The sequence below is a fragment of the Aythya fuligula genome, chromosome 14 (assembly GCF_009819795.1).
Source record: "Aythya fuligula isolate bAytFul2 chromosome 14, bAytFul2.pri, whole genome shotgun sequence".
NCBI classification, from domain to species: domain Eukaryota; kingdom Metazoa; phylum Chordata; class Aves; order Anseriformes; family Anatidae; genus Aythya; species Aythya fuligula.
The window spans coordinates 3,848,996-3,872,809 of NC_045572.1; the positions used below are offsets into that span (position 1 = coordinate 3,848,996).

General features: G+C 38.0%; 1 protein-coding gene across 2 annotated transcripts in view; it reads left to right on the plus strand.

The window, feature by feature from the left end:
- TENM2 (teneurin transmembrane protein 2) overlaps positions 1–23,814 on the plus strand; it is an 895,032-nt gene that overhangs the window by 258,611 nt on the left and 612,607 nt on the right. The window lies entirely within an intron of this gene.

A 23,814-nucleotide genomic window follows, 5' to 3' on the forward strand; every position in this document is an offset into this window, starting at 1 on the left:
AGGACTGGAGATGATTTTAGAGGGACTCTGGTTCACTTCTTGCCTCAGGACAGGATACATTCTCCTTAACATCATTCGTGTCAAGTATTTGGCTATCCTATTTTTAACGGCCTTGAATAATCTATGAAGTCTCTATCCCACCTATCCAAGTGGTTTTCTGTTTTTATCATTTAAAACTATTTCCTAATCTCAACCTCAACTTTTGTGCAGTTGGATTTCTTACTTTTGCTATTTAACAACCACCTGAATATGAATAGAACTCGTCCTTTCTGTCCTACTTGTGTGGTATATGCAGTTGAAGACGGGTTATCTTGTCCCGTCCCTTTCCACTACCATTTCAAGCCCTCTTGAGGCAAAATAATCTTGATTTTTCTCCATCTGGTTTCCTATAAGTCATCCTTGTTCTGATTTTCCTTGTGGACCTTGTATCCTTCTGGCCTTTGTCTGGCTTCCCACATTCTTGAAGTGCAATGCCACAGACTAGGTGCAGAACTGCAACTGAGTGAAGTTGAAAGCCTTATTTCATTCTGTTTTCTTGTTTATACAGCCCCATATAAATAAAAACATAATATATGAGAGAGCAAGGAACAGCATGGTATCATCGATTCACATGCAGCTTGTGATCTGCCACAGCCAACAGCATTTTTACTGCAGAATTGCTTGTTCCTCATCTGTCTGTGTGCAGTTGGGTATTTTTGCATGAATGAAGATGCTTGCACTTGTTCTCACTGCACTGATTTTTTTAATATTTTTTTTTTCAGACATTTTGCCCATAGCTCAAACAAAATTTTAATTTGAATCCTGCCTGGTAACAACCTGCTTTCACATTTTTGTTTTTATCGAAGTTTCAATACTCTAAATACTCTAAATTTTAGTCTGTAGAATCACAGTGTAATTTAGTTTGGGGAGGGACCTTGGGAGGTCATTTGGTCCAAACCCCTGCTTCAGCTTCTTAATTAAGGTGTTTCATTGTACCAGATCCTGCACATCTCCCTATGGAACTCAACACAATACATACATGTATGTTGACTGTGAGACCCTTATTGTATTCTGGAATGGAGTGTTCTGGAAATAGCTTTCTCCCTTTAGGCTTGCATTTGTAAGTAGACAGAGCTTCACTAGGTTGGTCAGCTTGTCACTTCTATTGCCAGATAGCAGGTCAAATTGTGAGATCCTGCTACTTGAATTCAGAATTAAACAAGCTTAAAGTAACCTGTGCAAGAAGTAAGTATTTTATAAATGTAGGTTATTAATTTGACTTTGCCTTAGAGTAATACCTGGTTGGTAGTTACACGTTCTTAGGGCATGCTCTTACTTTTTGAGACATAAAGCAATTTCAGTTGCATCTAACACTAAGCTGGGAGAAGCCAGTTTGTTTCAGGGAAAATGAACAAACAAAAACACACACACACCCCAAAACAAACAATCAAACAAACAAAAATCTATTGGTAACAGTTATTGCTATACATCCCTACTGTGTGGTGAAATACATGCATATCCTTATTTTGACCAAATGCCTATTAGTTGAGAGTTGCCTGATTTCTTCTGGATTTGGCCTTTGGCAGGTTGATCCATGCTCTTCAGGATGTGTGTGAAAGAAGGTAGGGAGAAGCAGAGCTGTGATTATGTGTGCTTCAGCTTCAGCTGTGAGTATGCAGCTTTCTTACTACTGGAATAATTATCCAAATTAGTTAATAATTCGAGAAGATACTTGGCTGTGTGTGCTGTGACTGACTGAGTCAGAACCTAATCCAGGGTTTGGTTCTGAGGCTGTAGGAGAGTGAGAGATGGATTTTGAAGGTGGCATTGGGGTAGATAACGAAACTCGTTTCCAATCAGGATTCTGGTTTTTTAACATAGACCAAGTGTTTTAGAGCTGTTTAATGGATTACACCAGTGTTCATTGCTGTATTCTTTGTACAAAATGTGCTGTGTGCTAAGCATGCAAATGGCTTTTAATGACAAGATCTATTTTTTTTTAATTTAATTTTTTTTAATATAATGTGATTCAGCTTTAGTATTCTCTAGTTTAATTAAAGGTTGAAAATCTGCATCAGAATACCAAATTGTAACATCATTCTACAATTCCATAATTTTGTGGCAGCTTAAAAAGCATCTTCAGGCATTTCTTGTGGGGGATTTGGATGAGCCTGGTGACCCTGTACTTACCCATGGATAGATCTGCAGTGCTCCTGGTTTTCTCAGACCAAATTCCCTGGTAAAAGGGCTGTCTTAGTGTCCTATGTATAAGCTCAATGAACTTGTTGGAAAAGCTTTTAAGTACCTTAAAAAGTTTTGGGTTGGGTCCAAAAAGCACAGCCGTTAATCAGGTAAGTTTCTGTGTGTTTAGAACAAATGGATGTTTTGCTTTTCTGGAAACTTGGTAAATTCTAGTTCTGGCAAGGTGATAAATGCTGCCTCTGAATAAGTATGATGTTACCAGGTGATTTCACTGTGAAACAGGAACTTCAGGACCTTTATCAGTAATGCCTATGGGTGTAGCAGAGCTCACTACCAGAGGGCTGTGGGGCTGGGGATCAATGTGCAGAAAAAAAGAGGTTAAGTGCTGTAGTGCTAATAATTGTCTTTTCAGCCTGTTTCTTTCCTTGAAAGACTGTTCTGAGAAACTTAGGTTTGTCGTGCATGCAGTGCTGTGTTCTAGCGTGGTCTTTTCAGGAGATTTTTTTTCTGAAAAATTCAATATTAGCAAAAGGAGGTCATCAGTCCTTGTAAATGAGAAGTTTTGTAATGGATGAGTGTAAAAGAGCAGGACATATTTATTTATTTTATTAACATTAGAGATAGCAGTGTTTTATCATTCAGCCAACCAGAGAGCCTTTCCGCAGACATCATAGCAAAACAGCCCTAATAGTATTTTTAAAGCAGATTAGAAATAATCTTTCTGCATAACCTTCCCGAGGTGACCTCCTGGTCTGTTACCCTTTTTTTTTTTTTTTTTTTTTTCTGTGGGGGGGAGGGAAGGGAGGTGGAAAGGGGGAGTACTGCATCATCAGAGCAACGTTTTGCTGTTTAATATGGTGTACGTGGGCTGGCATTGTGTCTTTATCTATACTTCATCACCAGAGAGAAGACAGTACGGTACACTGTACAAAGTCTGCCTGCTTTGTGTAAAACACGTTTGGAGAGCAATGTCATTTGGATAATGATATGCACAATGACACTGCAGCAGGCAGAAAGCAAAAGAGAAAAATACAACACAGAGTCCTAAAAACTTCTTTTACTTTAATTTAATAAGAACCTCAATGTATAATTATTTAGTATGATTCCCTTGTTTACCAAGTAATTATAGCTTTTAAATCTGTTTGGGTTAGCATTTAGTTTCTCTCCATCCAAGGGGATCATAATATTGATGGAATATGTATTAGCCTGTTCTTGTGAGGAAAAGTAATTAAAAATATATCTTTATTATTCTCGGTATGATAGTAACCTATAATAAATTTTGAAATGAGCTGTTCAAACAAAATATCCGAGTAATGTGCTTCTCTTCCTTTGCATATAGAAAACGAAGTCAAACCTGCTTAATTTTACAAGGTTTTAATTAAATTAAGGGCTTCTAAAATGACATAAATTATGAAAGTGAAGCATGAGCAGTTTAGTTGGTATTGGAAAAAAAAAAAAAAAAAAAAAGACTTGACACCAAAATTTTAAACAGTAACATTAAAGTGGCCTTCAACAATGACTTGAGGATTAGAACTGTGGATATCAAGAATTAAAGGGTTTTAAAGGAATAATCTTTCTGTTTTGGTTATTACAAGCTAGTACTGATATATTTGACCTGAAGGAAAAGCTTTTGCCTTTAGCTGTGTACCATCTAATAGCTTTTATTGTTGTTTCCATTATAAAGCGAATGTCTGTAAATGAGTGCTTGAATGTTTGCTTTTCTTCGTATTTGGCTGTAATAACATTGGGAGATAAATACAGAAAAGTAATTATTATTCCAACTTAATAGAACAAGCCTGTTTTTAATGTACACACTTTATAGAATTCAGAAGATGAAGATTTATATCCTAAAATGCTGATTACTGTAAACTGTCTTTTGAGGCTTCAAGTACCATCTATGTAGACAAACCAGGAAGCTACATAATTGTGTTCCAACTTATGTTGTAAGTAGCTGAAAGGACAAGGTAGATTCAGAGGTAGTCTTATCTTTCTAAGCTTCTACAACATATGGAAACTTTAAATTTTTAATATTGTTTATATTACGCTTGCTTAAGTGAAGTGTTTTATTATGGCACATCTGCAGATTGTACATGTACACATACAGACATGCAGTAGGAGAAAATTTGAAATAAAAATTTTTATTTTTTTATAGACTGGAAAAATACATGAGGTCAGTTTCTGTCTGTGGAATCTGAGCAACAGTTCAAGACCAGTTACAATTCTGAATATTATGGGGGGAGGAAAGTATATGTTGTATTACAGAAGTCATGATAAATTGCCGATTTTATTTATTTATTTTTACAAATTCTACGATACTTCTAAGTTTATTTTTTTATAAAAAAAAAAAACATTAATATAGTTACTACCTTTACAAATGTGTTTTCTGTAAAATAGACACACAAATATTTAATTAAAGTTTTTTGTTGTAAGAAAAACATACCGAAGTAAGTGTATTCCAGAAGCACTTTGTTCAATTTTAATTAAAATATTGGAAAATCTCTTTAGTATCTCATATTTCAAATATTTTTAATTTGTAAAGCTCTAGAAATAGGAAAAAAATTACTAAGTGCCATTGTACAAGTCTTCCTCTATTTTCCTTGCTCTTCTCCCAAATACATGTTTAAATGTCATTGTTGATACCTACTTTTGGTACTTGGCCTTCCAAAAAAAAAAAAAATTTGTCAGATATTTTCTGTGTTTTGCTCGTTAGTCAGGAGGCATACATGGAAATGTATGGTTCGTTTAAATGTTATCTAAAATAAGGACAGTTTTAGTGTAAACCTGATCCAATGTCATGTTTATTCATTTATTTCTAGATGAAGAAGCAGCAGCTTGATTTTTCTTGAGGCCGGTTTTGACTGGTTGTTCCAAAAAAAAAACCAAAAAAACCCGAATTAATCTTATTTGCTCATTGAAAGAAAATCCTATGCTTAAGTCTTCTATTAGTTTATGTGTTGTCATGCTCATGCGTTTAGAAATGTCCAGCAGGTCCCAGCCACAACCAGCCAGCGCTGGGCTCCACTCTGCCAGCAGCCGGACTAGAGACTTTGAATGGGTGCATAATTGAGCTTCTGTGTTGATTTTATTATTATTATTATTTTGTAAAAGGCATTTTTGTTTTGTTTTTGCTTTCCATCAAGAAGGGTTGGTGGTGATGGAACAAAAATAACGCGAATGTCATAAGAAGTAATGCAGTTAATTGGTCTTTCCAGTGAGGCAGTAGTTAAAAGGCATTCCTCACTACTTTGTTTTTCTTGGGGGGAGGCAGCAGAGACACAGGCGCTTAATTGATACCTTTTCTGATTGTGCAGTATCCAGAGAAAACGAGTGTTCAGGAACTGTTGTGCTTGCTGTGTGGCTTCCTCACCCCATAATGATATTCTGGCAGTGAAGGGGTTGAAATATCAACCTTGTATCTGAAGACAAATTTACATTTCACTCCAAACACCGTAATTTAATGAAGGTTTTATGCTGTTGTGGGTACTTAATTATGCTAGAGGCAGAGATGAAATTTAATATTGTTCCACATGCAGGGAAGATTTACTAGTAGCTTATTTTCAGAAGTCCTCTAAAAGGCTATCGCTTATGCAGTCTACTCTTGCTATTTTTAAAAACAGATTGGAATAACCCATTACCTTTCATAAATAAAACTTCATTTTAATTGCTTAATGAGGATAATGTATGTCTTTTAGTTGACTGTTTTTTTGAGAAGCAGGTATCTGGATTAGTTGGCTTTGCAGCAGTGATCAGTGAAACATTTATTGCCCTTAATAGTTAAACCTTGACGATCTACATGTGAATAAATGTAATCATTCAGGACAGGTAATGCTATACATGCTGATATTGGATATAAAACAAAACCACAATTTAAAAATTATTATAGAGTGTACCTGCTGTATCTCCTGTAACAGCTCTTCTCTTGCACAGAAATTTGCATTTTCCATCTTAACCTACCATGTTCTTGGTAGTAAATTAGACTATACCACTTTGAGACATCGCTTTATCAGTTTTGAGGCACTGCACCATCTACGTGTGCACAGCGTTATGAGTCGGTCGGTGGGGTGGGAGATGGGATGCCTGTTATTGCTAGGGGACTGAGGATCACTGTGCTGGGAGTATTCCAAGAGACTGAGACACCATTTCAGTTTTCCATTCAGGAAATTTCTTAACACAACCATGCGTTTACAGCTATTGGGCAATCTATCCAGTGGCAATGAGAAGCAGTCAGTAACTACAAATATTGGTCAAGCAAGCCTTAGGCGCATTATGCTGAGTTGGCTGTGGTGATTGCTGAAGTTGAAATGTCCAGGCTCAAGAACTTGTTGATGAGGAGCTGGAATCAAAGGGTTTGTCACTGCACTACCACAGCTTTCGCTGCTTGGCATATGTTTCTTCTGTGGCTCAGGACCAGTTTGTCTCTTTCCATGGGTCAGTATCAGTCTGTTCTGGCTTTTCATGCTGAATTCAACCCCCAAATGCTGGTTGGATCCACCTGCTACAGATGAGCATTGCCTGCTCGCAGATGGAATCTCAGTCACTGGAATCCTTCAACTAGTTGCAGACTGGGTGCTGTTGTCAGTAGTTTCCTGTTTTCATCCTCCTGTGTTAAGGTTATTTTATTTCCTGCGCTAAATGAGGCACTCTCGAGGTACATCGGTGGCCAAGGCAAATAAATGAGTTAGAATGTGCTATGAAGACACACATTAAACATGGCAGCGCTATGAAAATATAAACCGGAGTTCTGCAGATGTATTCGTTAGTGGCATTTACTGTTGATGTCATGGGTAATGTAACTGAGAACTCAGTGAGACAAAACATTGATGTAGTTAACATCAGAAGTTAATTTATCTTAATTAAAAATAACTTTCTGTCTAGTCCATCTAGGTACTACATGGGCTTGTTTGCTGTTTTCTTCTGTGCCCCTTGACCATTGCTGCTCTGTTGGCCAGAGAGGGAGATGTCTTGATGGTTTGTTTTACTCTGTTCAACTGGAGTTGAAAGAACCAAATATTTCTGCAGTTCAGACTTTTGCTTTCTAATAGAACCTCTCAAAACAAATCTGCTGCCCTTCTGGGGGGATTTTTTTTTATTAAAAGCGATCGTCTTGTTTAAATGTGTGACAGGTTCATGCCTGATAGCTTTTTTAGTAGTAATTTCTTATCACTGAGGGCCTAAATATGAAAGTTCCTGAGTCTTGGATGTCCCGTTTCTTGTCACCGGGTAAGAGAATTAGACTGAATGACTTCAGCTGGGGAAACATCTGCTGTAGTTGTGAGCTGATTGCTGGCTTTTGGCTGCACTCAGCTTTAAATCATTCTGTACTTAGAAGAATCTGGTCTGGTTATTTTCTAATTGAAATCCTGACATAGGCACTAAGTCATAAAGGTTTAAAAGGTGAGGAAACTTTCTACCAATTTCATACATATTTCATTCTTATTTAAGCTGTTTATAGTTGGGGGATTTCTTGGTAGCTTGTGTCTTTCAGCACAGTACAATTTGGAGGGGTGTTCCTTTGGCTGCAGTGAGAATCCCTGTTTGGTACACCAGGGGAGGTACAATCTTACTTGGGCTGCATGCACCCTGCTTCAAAATATATTTAATTTTGATCCTCTATCAAGCAGGGGAGCAAACAAGTTCTCTACTAAATGTTTGTCTGTTGCTCCAAAACAAAAGTATATGCTATGTGTTGCAATTAAAAGAAGCCCTGTAGCAAAATGTGTTAGTCACAGGCAGAGGCCAAGCGTATCATTATCCTGTAGGAACAGCAGTCAGGATAATGAACGGCTAAGGACAGTGGACAATGGAAAGTGAAGCATGTCATGTCGGCGCGCTGTCAATGGAGTCTGAGCATGCTTTGCATTAGCAAGTGCTGTGAAATTGCAGGGATGTGCCTGATCTGTGGAGAAAGAGGAGAAGTTTGCCTAATGGCATGTAGTAATTTTAAGACAGATTTAATGCTTTTGCCGTAATAACCAAAAGACTTAAGAAAACAGCTTCAGTGTTTAATTCCTTCCTTGCTTTGAGACAAACTGAAGTTGTTTCCAGGCTTCCAGAGCATTTTACTTTGAAACAAAAGAAATTAAAATACAGAGGGGACTTAGTCTGGCATACTTTTCTTTCCTGTAAAGTATATCCCTTATGTAAACAGCTTAGGTGAGAAGCGTGTTATATTGGAGTTGGGACTTCAAAAATTACACTGGAGAAGTGGCAAATCTCAAAAACAATATTATGTGCATGATCTTCCTTGTAAGTACTGAGCTCAGGATTCTGACTGTCGCAGCTGTTAAGCATCCTTCTGAAATTAGAACTGCAGAGCCAGCATACCACTAGTGGGTGAAGAAAAGATAGCAGCACTTAGAGGGAATGTTGCACATAACAAAGCTGGTGAATTGAGAAGAAAGAGAAAGGTGGTCAGCAGGTTGAAGGGGAGAGTAGCAAAGTGCTTATTTTGCAAGCCAAGAGGACATGTTATTTACTAACCATGCATGTTATCTACAAATCTGGGAAAACAGGGAAAAATAGAAATGACTGTATTTTAACAGGTCACTAAAAAGGCAACTGGAGGTGCTGAGACAATACCTATTTTAAAACTGTGATTTTTATATTAATGTTGTCGTTCAGATTGCTGGAGCATGTAGCATGTTTATCTGCTTGCCACTTATCTAAAGTAGTGCAGCCTCACAAACAATAACAGCATACTGCTCTCCAGTTTCTAGCTGTTGTAAAAATGTGCTTGAGCACTACTACAGTTGAAAACAGAAAACAAAACAACTGTGAGATGTTTTTTTCTGTTCTGTTTAGTGGAAGCAGAAAGGAAAATAACTTCACCTATACTTCCTTGAATATATTCCTACTGGAATATAGAACAATATGGTACACAAGAGGTTCCTAGGAAAGTGGCATTTGAGAGTGCCACCTATTGCTAGAAAAGTAGAAATGAAATGAGTATTTTTACACATCTAAATGAAGCAGAAAAATGAATTGTACCTTTCATCTTTAAATCCTTTCAAGGTCATTTTTGCTTTGTAGATACAAAGTTGCTACATTAGAAAAATACTGGATTTATCATACAGTCACACCAGAGATGTTACAGTAGGCTTCTGCTCATGAAGACTTGTGACTGGCGGCACATGACTGAATGACAGTGGCTATATTTTGGCTAAACTTACTAAGTCTGATTAAATTTCAAGTAATGAAGACCAAGATGTAATGATCTGGATGTATCCTTCTTACTTAGTATCCTTCATCAAGTCTTCAGTTGGCAAGCGTCATTTCTCCAGCTGCCCTTTGAAGAATGATACTTCTTTTATTAATGAAGTCTAGTGGTAATGGTAAGAAAGATTAAATATTTACAGGGGCAACCTGTGATCAACTTCAAATTTTAATTGTGGCTCTTAGCATTACCAAGTTTGCAAGGATCAGGCTCTTCTCCCAAGCACCAAGTGATAGGACGAGGGGAAGTGGCCTCAACCTGCACCAGCGGAGGGTTAGGTTGGACATGAGGTGAAATTTCTCTACTGAAAGAGTTGTGCGGCATTGGAACAGGCTGCCCAGAGAAGTGGTTGAGCCACCATCACTGCAGCTCTTCAAGAAACATGTAGATGTAGAATTTAGTAGCATGGTTTAGAGGTGGACTTTAGTACTAGGTTGAAGGTTGGGCTAGATGATCTTAGAGGTCTTTTCCAACCTGAATGATTTTATGATTCTGTGATTACTGATCCTTCTTAGTACCTCAGTCCTGTTGTTCATCTGTACTCAAGAAGCACACCACCTTCAATAAAGGAACATTTTTGGCTTGTAATCTTTGAGGGAATTAAATTTCTTCTTCTGCGTGTTTTCTTCATGAAGGGTTTAGATGACAAATTAAGAGTGAGAAAAGATGGAGCAGCTTTGAAGTAACCTGCTCTTTCTCAGGCCCAGGTGGGTATCTCTCTGGAGTTGGTTGCTGCTTCAAATAACAAATATTCTTGTGCTGGAACTGTCCTCCTTCCCAAAGGCAGCCAGATCTTCTGTTACTGCTGCTGAGCTGCAGAAATGGATTGCTGCAAAGCCAAAGGGAATCAAGGGAAGGAGTTCTGCAGTCCATAGGCATCTGTGGATTCAGAGAAGATTCAGAAGGAGAAATAAAGGATGACCTAAGTATCTCCTGATCATAGACATGATGTGGAGAAATCTGACTTGATAGTCCTAGTTAGTTCAAGGCTGAAATCTAATTTAGCCAAATGGAAAGTCTTTCTTGATTTAATTCTTTCCCTTCAAATGATGTCTAATTTCCATTCCCAGTAGCATCTTTGACTCAAATTCAGAGGTCGAGGGTATTCTTTATCTTTTTTTCCACCAATCCAAGATATAGTTTATTCTCCAAAATCTGACTTAACTCTTTTTTTCTGTACATTTCTGCTTTTCTCCTTTTTTTTTTTTTTTTCCTCATTCTGAGTGCTGCAAGAGCCAGAAGCAGCCTCAAGCCTTTAGCAACTACATTTTGAAATATGGAGAAGGGGAAGGATGTAGCTGCTTAATGATTTACTTTACTTCACCAAATTGATTTTGTATGATCTCCCTCCTTGAATCTCACTACTGAACCTCTTCTGCAGTTTCTATGTATATTCCTATAAATTCATCTTCTCAGGGTTTGTTGCTACCTGCTCTCTTGGTGTTCTTCAGCACTGGTCCACCTATTTCAGTGTTTTCTTGCTCGTTCATCTGCCTGTCACCTTTGCACAGTGTGTTTAGAGCAGCTGAGCAATGCCAACAAATTTTCAACTCCTGGTGCAGAGTTTAAATCTCTCTTAGAATTTCCTCTTGTGCAGATCCTGTTGCTGTAGACTGCTCCTATTTATCACATTATTTTCTCTAATGTACATTTATAAGTCTGTATATAGTTACATTAGGAACTCCACGTGGCAGGGTTCTGGGTGGTGTAAAATATCTTGTGAGAAATATTGTAAGAATGAGAAATTAAAGATGAAAGGTGCATTAGCAGTGCTAATGGACAGCCTCCTTTTTAGTGGAAACTTTAATGTATTCCAGAAAAGGACACAAGATCTTGCAAAAGGAAAATAATTTCCAGTGGTTAAATTATGTGTCTTTGTAGTAGTCTGTATGCCCTCTTCTAATGAAGTTTCATGTTAAAAAAAAATAAAAAATAAAAAATAAATATTACAAAATGTATGAGAAAAGCCATCTGGAATCATGTCCTTATGGGTGAGCAGTGGGGCCAGCAGATGGCACTTGAGCTTGAAAATGTGAATGGTGCTGAAAGCTGTAGGCTAAGCCCCCCTTAAAATAGGTATCTTTGTTTAAAAATGGAATAATTAAAAAAAAAAAAAGTTCATGAAAATCGTTTTGTCAAGTGGCATTTGCATTGGTATTTCATTGGCATTCTCTTCTATGAACTGTGTACCTGTGGCTAAACACTGCTGTATCATGGTAAAATATGGGGATTATAGGAGGAAAAACTACTCTCAATGTAGTTTTAGGTGTGACTTTATATTAAAGCCCTCCTTTAGAAACTTTTTCCCCAATGCTTCTGATTTCTTTTTCATTATGATTTGATTTATTCTTCTAATTAATAAGTAGCTGAAACTGGAGAACACTATAACCATTTTTTTTTTTTTTTGTGAATGGTGGTGTAAATGATATAACACCAAATAGTATTCTGTTTCCCCTTTCAATCCAGTGCTGATATTATCTTGTAATACAATACTAACATATGATTATATCTGCCATTAATGCATTTAACAGCAGATGGCCAATTTTATGAAGATAGGGAGGGCTGCGTGTTCTTCCTTTTGCCCTGGTGTAAATCAGAAGTCACTGCCTTGAAATTAAAAGATGGGTTCTTGCGTAAGAACTTACTGGTGTAAATTAGGAAAGTCAAGCCTGATATGTGGTGATGTACCAAATTATATTACAGGATATTTAAATTCTGTCTCCCACTGTGAACAGCAGGATACCGTTTTTATCCTTCCTGTTGCATGCAGAATCACTTTTCCATTTATAAATTGAGCCTGAACGGAGTGCTCTCAGTATTGGCTGTTCCTCTTTTACTCCACACACAGACTATATTAAGACACCTGTTCATCCTTGTAAGGCAAACAACAAACAAACCAAAATACTTTCCTGTAAACAAATTGTTCTGTGATTAGTGGAACTAATGAAGCTTCACTGCCTACAGATCTCTGTCCTTCATCCCTGATCCCCTCAGCATCCCTTCCACCAGAAGGATTACCTGCTTCTCTCTGCTAATATTCCCTGTGATCTTCCCCTTGTCCTTTTTCCCCTACAATAACTTCAGCTCCTGTTTTCCTCTATCCTTTAAACCTTCCTGCAATACCTTTGGTTCTTCCTGCCCCTTATAACCACCAGCAGCACGTGCCTGGCCCTGGGTGACACAGGCTAGCTGTCAGCTAATAGCTAGAAGCCTTATGTTTCTTTTAGCAGAGGTGATGCTAAGTTGAGTCTCCTATTTTACAATCAAACTGATTTTTCTCAGAGCTCTGGGGGTTTTAGTATCTTCAAGATTACTGCCCTCTGTTAAATTGTTAGAAATGGATCAACAGATAATAAACGTGTGTCTTTATTCCTTCCTCCTTGTTCCAGCGGTGGGTCTTTGTCAGACCAATATAGTTTGTTTTTGCTTAACTGTTGCTCTTGTTTCTCCTTTCTTGCTCTCATTTGTTTTGCAAATCAAGTGCAATGGTATCACCCTTGTAGTGATATTATCTGGATTGAAAACAAGCAGAGATCAAGAAAGGAGAGTTTAGTCCTTATTTTGAGAATTTACATGTGTTACACATGTGTAACTTCCATTAATAAACTTCTAGATCTTGCATTTGAGGACAGTATGAAATGCCAAAGAGAAAGATGAATTCTGAAAATCTTTAACTTTGAAAAATAAAAAATATGTTGCATAACTAGAGAATATCAATGATACCCAGTTGCAAATAACAGTAGAATGAGATTGGAAAGGACTTCTGGAGTTCTACCAGCTGGAGTCCAGTCCTACTTTTAGAGTCCCTGTGGACTTCTAGTCCAGCCATCTGCTCTCAACCAGGGTCCACCAGAACAGTTGCTCAGGACCATGTCCAGTCAGGTTTTGAATGTCCCCACAGATGGAGACGCAACAAACTCTGGTCAACCTGTTCCAGTGGCTGACCACCTGCGCTGTTTGTGTGTGTGTGTGTGTTTATTTTTTTTTTTTTGAACCAGAACTTAATGTGTTTCAGTTCGTACCTGAGTCTGGCTCCATTTACATGACATCCTCCCCTTGTGTCTTTGTGCACGTGGTTGACATGACCCTGAGCCCATTCTTATCCAGGCTGGACAACCTTTCCTCATCTGTGCAAGAGAAGCACAAATGTGTCCAGACTATAATGTGACGACCTTAGTATTAAGGAGCACATGTCAGAGAATAAAGATTATTAGTTGAGAAACCAAGTTCTAAGTAACAGGCTATGTGTGAACACCTATATTTCAGATAAGAGCAAAAAAAAAAAAAAAAAAAGGAGTAAAAAAATTGAGAGCTAAGCGTCACTACTTGAGAATAAAATTTTGATGGCAGTCTGTCCCTAACTTGATTTCTTTTTTGTTTCTTTTTACAAGTTCTCTGGTAAACTAGATAATACGTAGAACACGTAAAACCCAGAGGTATTCAGACCATTTGTTAGCCATAGCTAGATGACCTGCTGGTATCTTTGTTCATTGGATTATGTGTTTGGCCATTTAGTTTGTAAAGCTTTGTGCTTTGTATATCATGTCTTTTGACGTCAGCAGTATTCCTTTTGGATAATTGAATGCCTGGCTGCAGTTCATGGTATTCCTCCTCAAACCAAGTAGTTTTCAAAAGGTAACTTGAAATTCTGTATCTTGAAATTCAGATAATAATTATGCTTTCCAAAGGCTTGCTAGCTTAAAGTTGACCTGCCCAGGTATTTACAGATACCTAAAGTTACTGTTTTCATTGTAAAGGGGAAACTGTTCAAATTTCTTGCCTGTTATTGTTTCAAGTTAGCAAAGCAAGGACCAATCAGTGTCCTTTTAAGCTCTACTTTTATCAGTGGCTATATATAGATTCACTGTCTTAGCTTTTAATACTTGGAAATCCTATCTAAGTGTATTTATGCTCACTTAGGGTGCTATCCTCTGTTCGATATCCAAATGCCTTAGCTTTCAGTTGAGGCCTTTAAGCTCTTCTGTTCCATTGAGTCATTTCTGTGTTTTGTAAAATGAAAACATGCACAGTATTTTTTTATCAATATGTATTCAGTGAAAATGTCTGCAAGTGTTAATATTATTGAATTTGCTCAGTGCAGAGTGCTGGCAATAGAAATGTCCAGGAGGAGAAGAATTATGCAATGCTTGTTGGGATGTCATTAGCCTCACAGCACCATATCTCTTGGTGAATGTAAAGCTGACTTCTCTATGCATTACGTTCCCAACAGTGTATTTAAAAATAAATAAATAAATAAAAATCTCAGATCTCAGTGAATAGTAATAATAAGAAAAAGCTGAGATTATTTTTAGGCCTTAATTGTTAGCATAAAAACATACTGAGCAGAAATTTAATGTAAAGGAATAAACCACTGTTAGTGAATCCTAAGCTGGCAAAAGAATGTATGTGTGGCTCATTAGGGACTCATGAACAAATGAAATTATTTCCATTAATGAGGGACTATAAGCCATCAGCATGTTACAGACATGCATGTTTTATTGCTGCGTTTTATCAAGGTCTTGGTTTAAGCACAAAGCTGAGGAGTTGACAGGTATTGTAAGAGGCAAGGACTAGAAATTATATACTGAAACAGAATCTACCTATCATAATCAAATCTGTCTGTAAATTACAGCTTGGAAAGTTAAGCTGACTTCAGTCAACAAATATATACATATTTATATATATAATATATAACAGTAACTATTATAACCCTTACATAAAAGGCCGTTGGCAACTCTCTCGCTAATTCTCTGAATATTTGGTACAGCTTAAGTTGAGAACATTTTGGAATCAACATTTAAGTATGTGTGCCAGATTCTTCTTTGTGTTTTGATTTTCTTATGGATCTGTGAAGGCTCTTGCCTTGTCCAGTTTCATAGCTGAGAGACAATAGGACTTGAATAAATAAATAAATATAATGATTTATAAATACCGTATTTTAATGTATCTGTGTATATAATTCTGTAGAGGTAATTAGGAAAAAAAAATGACCCTCTAGAAAGATTTATGAATTTCTCTAAACTGCTTAATGAGGCCTAATATAAATCAGAATTTCAAATCACATTAATGTTGTTGTATGCCCTAATTTCAAATGACAGTTCTGGCTTACCACTCAGTTGGCCTTTTATTTGTGTCACAGATTAACCAACCATGTGGTTTTAAGTCACCGTTTTATTAGAGCAGTGCTTTACTTAAAGATTTTTTTTTTAATTAAATTGTTTATCTAATTTCTTTAGAGTGATTTTGTTAGAATACAGCTCACATTTGGAAAAAAAAAAAAAGATTAGAGTAAAAAAGAAAACTCGGGCTGTATTTAGATATTTTAAATATGGATAAATATAGAGGAGAGAAAATTTCATTCTCCGTTTCCACACTTCAGAACAAACACAGTTGAGTGTGAAGTGCAGTTGCTGCTCATTAGCAGCAGTGTAGCCGTTGTGGTGCTACCCTGCTCTTGAGTAGCCGCTGCTGATAATGGGTGGCTAATGTTGTGTGCGGTAGGGAATGTATTTACTGGTGAAGCAGTTCTTGAAAATGTGTGGTGCTTGTGACACCTTATAAAAGAGAATGCCTGCAATCTATAACTGAAGAAATTGTCTACTAAAACCATGACAAAAAGTGTCTGTGACCTGTGTAGTGTTTTTTTTTTGTTGTTTTGGTTTGTTTTTTTTTGGCAGGGTCTGCTGTTTGCTGAATGTCCTGATGCCCTATTTCGTGATATTCTGTGTCTCTAGGTCATGCTATGTTTTGAGTCTCGATAAATAACATAATATAGAGAGTTTGATGCACCCACTTAATATTCTGGAATTGGGCTAACAGGGAAGGGTGACATCCTCTTGTCTTCATTTGCCAGCACAAAAGGCATTATGATGGTAAGCTAGTAGGTATCAAGACAAGTAAATCTTTTTTTGTCTGTCTAGAGGTAAATAGAGGAAGAAATAGAATATAGGCTGTACTGGTTCAGCCGGATGGCCATAAGTGGACACCTGGGGACAGTAAAAGAGGCAATCATAGTTGAAACTCAGCTTATTCTTTCCCAGACTTTCAGCCCGTTTGGTCCCAGGACTCCCTGAGCTGGAAGTGGTCTCAGCCACTTAGGAGACCTCACTGGGATTCTCTTCTGTGAATCTTTCCTGTCTTTGCTTAAATCTTGGTAAACTTGTGGCCTCCCCAGCATCCTCCTGTAAAATGCACGTTTGCTCTGTAAAGGTGAAAAAAAGAAACAAAACAAAACAAAAAAACAACTGCCTTTTCTAAGAAGGTGAAGGAAGCTTGCTTTGAACCAGACTCCTGCTAGTGCTACTCAATGTCCCCTGGTTCTTGTACTGAAAGAGACAGAAAGGTTGGGATTACATGCCCTCAGCTGTCTCTGTGGCCTTTTTTTTTTTTTTTTTTCTGAGGGCTATCATTTTGTGAGGGGAGAGCGAGGGAGGCCCACTGAATGCATTACACATGCACATTGTTATTTTCAGTAGTCACGGGTGGGATGAGGAGGTGCTGCCCTGTGCCTTTGGGAGGGGAAGCGTTCCTCCACGCCGCCCCAGCAGAGAAGGGAAGACTTGCTCAGTCACTGCTGTACTGCACATTCTCTTCTCATCCTATTAAAGCCCACTGGGAATTTGATTGTTCAATGGAAAGAGCTGTGGACTGCGGTATTCTTGTTGTGGCTTAGGCAGTTCGTAGGGAGGCATACCTGTGCAAGACGAAGTAACCTGCAGAGGTGCTCTTTTGAAGGGCTCCAGATGCATGTACCTTCAGCAGCTCAGTTTAGCTGCTCCTTGTAGATAGAGGGGTGTGTGTGTGTGTATTCCTCTGTAAAAAAAAAAAAAAAAAAAAAAAAAAGTATGTATATATGTATGTTTATCTTGGTAAGGGAGAGACTGTCCTTGTATTACTTTATTCATCTTTTTTTTTTTTTTTTTTTTTTTTTAAGAGACAATATACCAGTTATCTAAGTGTGTGTGTAAGTAATAATTTTTTTTTTTTTTTGTAAAATACTTTTGGATTAGCTCTTCATTTATTTGAGTTTTAAAAATTTGCTCACGTCCAGATCAAATTTCAGTCAAATTTCACTTCTTTGCACTTCCGGCGCTGTCTGGTGATGATGCTGTGAATGGTTTCAGAGTTGCTTTGAGCCCAGTGAAAGAGTGCTTTTAAATGTTTGAGGCTACTTGGGGTGGCTCCGCGTTAGCGACTAGTGCAGTGCAAAAAAAGGGAGGACCAGGACTTTTCTTTACACAGTGTGTTAACAGCTCAGGGCTCTTGGTCCGTTTGAGGTGTTGTCCAGCCTTAACTGTGTGCCAGCTGCTGCTCCGAGCCACACTGCCCAGCTAATAGAGATGTCTTCTACCTCCCCTGCTGCTGTCCCCTTTGCTTTCTGCTAGCCCCAGTTCCTTTCATCCTTAGGTGAGCTGTGTTTGGACTGACAGCATTACCCACCTCTTCTGTTTCCTCTTCTCCTTCCCTGATGTTCATAGCTTTCCCTAAGTAACTCTTTGTTGGTGCTTGAATCCAGTTACCATGAAGTTCACCTCTCAAGCTTTGCAACTGTTCTGAAAGTTAATAATATTGACATTTTTACTCTAATTTTTATTATTTTCTGCACTATCTCTTTTTCTCTCTTTTTTTTTTTTTTCTTCTTATTTTACCCTTTGTAATTGGAAACTCTCAGTGTAAAGTAATGGTAAATAGTCTTATATTTATTTTCATGCTTACAAGTGAAGCTCCTGATTCATTTGCTCTGGTTATTATCTGCTTGGCTGTTTGATTACATCATTTCACTGACTCCCCTAGACTCGGGTGAGTGAGGCTGCTGGTTGTGGAGTTTGTATGTGCATGTGTGGACCTTTTACTAATTTCTCAGATGTATCTTGTAGGTTGAACTCTACAATGGTGTGATTTCCTCTGACACTAATTAATGTTTTGCTGAGTTGAGCTACTTAACAAGCAAACAAAAAAAACAAAAAAACTAAATATCAGTTGTGGTTTTCTCAGTTTCCATACAGATAGAAGCTTTACTGAGTCACAGACTGTGATAGGCACCTCTCTGTACTTGATACTAATGCAGTTCTCTCTGGTGGCTTCTTATGCTAGCACACTACTGTAAGGAAGAGAAAATTTTAGTAAATGTTTAGTGTTGGGAGGGCCGAGGGAGGGTTTTGAATACTTCAATTCACAGTAAAAGTATTGCATTTGGTAATTTCTTCTCTAGGGTTTTTGGGTGTTTCTCATTGAACTTCTTCCCCCCGTAGTTTTAGGAACTTATGCTATTTGGGAACGGGATGGAATATAAGAGATTTTCCAGGGGGTTGTAATCTATATAAACCAGTGTTATATAACTAAATACAGACCACACATAATATATCCAGCAGTGATGGTGAACTTTTTTTCCACTGAGCATAATTTTCCTTTATTAGTGTCAGTTCTCCTGATTCGTATGCTAGAAGAGGCTTCTTCCTGCAGTGATGGTACTACAGCTGCTGCTTGTTAAGCACCAATTTTTAGTGTTACTCCATTGTAGCATTTTAATGTATTTGTAAAATGATGGACTACTTCATGTTTTGGGCAGCCATACTGCTTCACTTCAGCATCCGCATTCTTCCTCTGTGCTCTTCTAGATACATATTTCAGTAGACACATAGGAAGGCTATCATATTTTTCATTTTACTGCTTTTCTTTTTTCTTGGAGGAAGGCTGTTGTGTTTCCAAAGATGTGAGCAAAGCTACTTTTCTGGTGCACTGTATTTTGTATTCTGCTGTGATTCGGCTGTGGTTTCCGTTCTCTGCCTCTTGTGAGCAGTACTATTAGATTTTTGCCATGATCTTTCCTGTTACTGTCAAGCACTGAATTCCCATTCTAACTGAGTTTGGTCACTATTTCTCTTTAAGATTTAAATTGCTGCCTTTGACTAGTCATAATACTCAATAGAAAAAAAAATTTTTTTTTTGAATGGAAGCTTGTAAAATTATCAATTATGAAGTGGTACAGAACTTATGTACTTGATAAATGCATAATTTCTTTTTTTTTTTTTAATTTATTTTTTTTGTTCTACAGCTGTAATGTATTGAAACACTTGTGTTTATAATTTCATGGCTCTTAAAAGCTTATTTATTATTATGATTATTCGTTAGCAAAAAAAAATTTCCATTTACTAATTTTCCACTCTTCATATGTTTGGTTGGCTATTAGGAAGAAGAAATCATATTAATTCTTTTAAGTTTGGCCTAAAGCTTATACCCCTAGTTTTTGAAATATGTGTTGATATCAGGGTGAGAGAAAACATATCTTGAAAGTTTTATTATCATTTGTCGACAGCATTAGGTTTTGATCAATATTGCTTTGAGTAACTAGCAGTTTTGTTACCTATCAAATGTAATACAAATTCTAGTTATTACTTGATTTACTTGAATGCTTGGTAATTAATAAAGCATGAGTTTATATACATTTCTTAAGGATAATAATACTTTATATTCAATATGAAGATTGCACTGTGCATTCAAAGTAAGTTGACACAGAAGTACTAGACTTCATTTTTTAAATGTTGTGTAACATTTTTACTTATTAGTAGGGTCTGCACTCATTTGTCTTTATTGAAATATAGACTATATTAGAATGCTATTATTCAAGTTGCCAAAAAGAACAAAAAAAGTGGATGAAAAGTAAGAGACTCAAAGAATAGCCAAAACTAAAATCCATAACTTGAATTTGTCCTTTGGCTGAAGTCAGATGTTGATAGTCTTTTTCCTCAGGACACTTGCTTTATTCAGCATTCTGAGCAGATGCTCTTTAAGAATTAATTAGACTTGCAAAGCTGTTTGTAAGATCACTTTGTTGTTGTTGTTGGCTGCTGGGGTAAAGTGAAAGAAGTATTCAGGAAGGGGATGATGTTACATGTAAGTGGTTGGACGTTGTCTTGCTCTGCAGTCCAAGTATCTATGCCTGGCCAGGATGTTCCTGTATACTCATTCCTGCCCCCAGCCCTGTCTGCTGGTGTATGTATTTCTGTGGCAATGCACTGAGCTAGAGTAAAGAATTGATAAAAGACTAAAACTGTGGGGAGAGGAAACAAAAGAAACCAGAGCTTTTTGATCAAATGCTCAGTGGGGTTCAGTGAGTAACTGGAGCAGCTCCCATTCTGGCCCCATCCCCTGAAGGGGAGATGTTGCAAGCAGGTGGCTGAGGAGAAGTGAGAGCTGCCTGTCCTAGCGGTGCTGCTGCTGCTGGGTTCATGTGGCTGCAGCGTTAAGGGGCAAGGTGAGCTGGAATCTGCATCCCACAGCCTTCTGCATGGTAGTAGATACTGCATTAAACAAACTGTGCTGTAGTCACTAAATGCTTACTTGTTCCTTTTTTGCCATATACAGATATCTTAATTTGTAAAAATATTTATTGTTATCAGCTATGGCTGAAGGCACCTAGAGCTGTTCTACAGCATGCAAAATGCTGTATAATGCTAAACACTACAAAAATGGGGCACATGGTGTTAGTGGACACTTTGCCTTCAATCTTTCTCTGCCAAGTTCCCAGCCAATTAAATGGGAATGGTCGCCTCTCAGGTGCTGCGCAAATGGAGTCGTTAGTGGTTGGAGGCACGGGAGCAGGGGAGCAATGAGTCATGGAAGCAGCTGCCTGGCGTGGGGCCAGCGACTTCCAAAATGAGCAGAAAAATGCTTTAGTGATGCTCAGTGGGTGAGTGCCTTGCACTAAGTGATCCGGTGACTTAAATAAATAAATAACACAATACTGCAGCATTAAGCATGTACCAGCCAGGACCAAATACAAATTTTGTGTGTTAGTGTAGATTTTGCAATTACCTGGCTTTTACATGCTTGCAGCTGTGCTATTCCCTTTCTGTCATTATTGAGTGTGTAATCTCTAAACTTCATCTAAGAAACACGACTCATTAATTAATCATAAACAAGGGCAAGAAAAGCAACAGTATGAAGTATGCCAAATACCATCTCAATAGTACTGCTGGGTTATTTTAAAAGGATCATCAGATCTTGCAGCCTGTAGTAAATGTATGGATTTTTATATCACTTACTCCAGTGGCACTTAGAGTAATTTAAAAACTGTCTTTAATTAACCTTCCTTGCACTTGTATGAGGTGGATTGTTACTGTGGGAGCTAGCACTGTTGGCATTAGCTGAAACATAAATGAGAGAGGGAAGTGGCGAAAGAGTGGTAAATATTTGTATGTTTCCCAGTACAAAAAGGCAGCAAACTGCATGCATAAATCTTAGCATGTTCTTGATTTTCACTAAAACAGTGAGGGATTATGTTCATGTGGAAACTCCAGTGTAGTAGAGTCCTGCAGTGGCGCCTTTGCAGAACCATCTGGAAATGGCTGGAATGTTCTGAAATAGACCAGAACCAGATGGAGCTTTCTGGAACATTTTGGAATAGGCTAGAACGGGCTGGAACCTTCTGGAATATTTAGGCACAGGCTGGGACATTCTAGAAGATTCTGGAACATTTTCAGAACTGTCCAGGACATTCTGGAACCAGCTGGGACCAACCAGAACCAGCAGGAATATTCAAAATCCAGCTGGAACGTTCCAGAGCTGGTGGTGCCCAGCTCAGGGCACCGCTGGCCTCTCCTCACAGATGTTCTTGCACCTGGGCACTGACAATAAAGTTACAAAGAATGGTAGTTGACAAAATTACCCTTTCTTAAATTGATTTTAAATATTTTTTTGTAATGCTAGTATACGTACAGTGTCTGAAATTATTAAGACTACTATTACTTTAAGAGAAGCTTGAAAGTAACAGCTCCATCCTTTCTATTTTTGTTGCTTCTTTTGCTTGGTCTTGTTTATTTGCACATGCTGGTAGCTGTACACAAATATTTCTTGCTTCTTCTCTTACAGAAAGGAACATCAAGGTAAAAAAAAAAAAAAAAGTATTAGAATTTAGACATGCATTTGAACTTGTCAGAGTGCATTCTTACCTAGTCTTGGCAACAAGTCGCTGACCAAAAAAACAATATAATCAAACAAGGAACTTGCTTTTATTTTTGTTACCTGATTAATTTACTACATAGATTTTGAATGGCTTTTTTGTTGTTTGCTTATTCAGTTATAGCGAGACTGTTTCATCTTTCTTTTGACCTCTCACATGCTAAACAAGCCAAAGGAGAAATTGAAAGTAACAGTTGCGGCACTAGTGAAGGTTTTTACAGTGTCAATACAGAAAAAAGAACAAGTCAAATGCTTTTAAATCTCCTGCAAAACGGTGGATGTTCTGGAAAAAAATATGCACTTGATTTAGTCTTATTTCAGAGAGTTTTAACCCTTTTTTATCCCACGGCTGCTGTTCTCTTCAACAGAAGACGTGACAGCAGCAGCTAAGCCCAGTGTGCCCACGGGCTCCGGGTTGATGCCACTGGGTGCCATGGGACTGTGAGGGCCCAGTGGCTGCCGCTGAGCGCCATGGAGCCTTGATGGCCTGCCAGCCACCGCTGGGCCTCATGGAGCCATGAGGACTTGGTGGGTGCTGCAGAGCGCCATGGAGCCATGATGGCCTAGTGGCTGCCGCTGGGCGCCATGGAGCCACGAGGACCTGGTGGCTGCTGATCACTGCAGGCACTGGCTCAACAGCACCGCTGCCTCCTGGGCCAACTGGGCAGCGCTGCCCACACTGATTCCTTTTGGCCTTCCAAATCAAAATGCTTTCTGCCTAGCTGGCAGTGGCCATGTGTCTTTCTATGAGTTGACACCTGGTCATAAGGAGTGTTCAGTCCATATAATGTTGTCTTACTTGAGGATTAAAGCATGATCCTACTCATCCTTCTGACGGTTTTTCTCAAATCTGACTAACGATGGATTTTAATGCTCACAATTTATTTATTTTTCAGTAGATTATTAGCATTTGTATCTCAGAGCAACTTGATGCTGCTCTTACAAATGTTTCTGTTCCAAAGTTAACAGTCACTGAAATAGTGATACCCAAACAGGGAAGGTATAAATGAATTGGAAATTATAAGTAAATACTCCAAATAGCACAGAATTACCAAAGCAGTAGGTATGTAATAGCAGTATAATTTGCATTGAGGCATAGGTTCATGGGATTGCACAAAAGAAAGTAGGCATAATAGTGAAAATAAGGAGATTATGAAAGTAAAGACTGCCTTCCAACCCATAATTAGTAAGGTTATCTATGTTTCAGCTTTTGCATTTGCAAATTAAAAGCACTGTTTGTTTCACATTGATTCATATTCTTAGAGGATCTTATGCCGTGATTCTGGCCTTAAAGATTTTACATGATACTAATGTACAAAGTGTATCGAATTCTTTGTCTTATTTAAATAATTGATGCTTTATGGAAAGCTGTTGGCCTGAAATACAATTATGCCTATTCATTTCCAGGGAGATAGACCTCAGCAGTTAAGTAGTGCTAGTACATCAAGCTTCTATTTTAA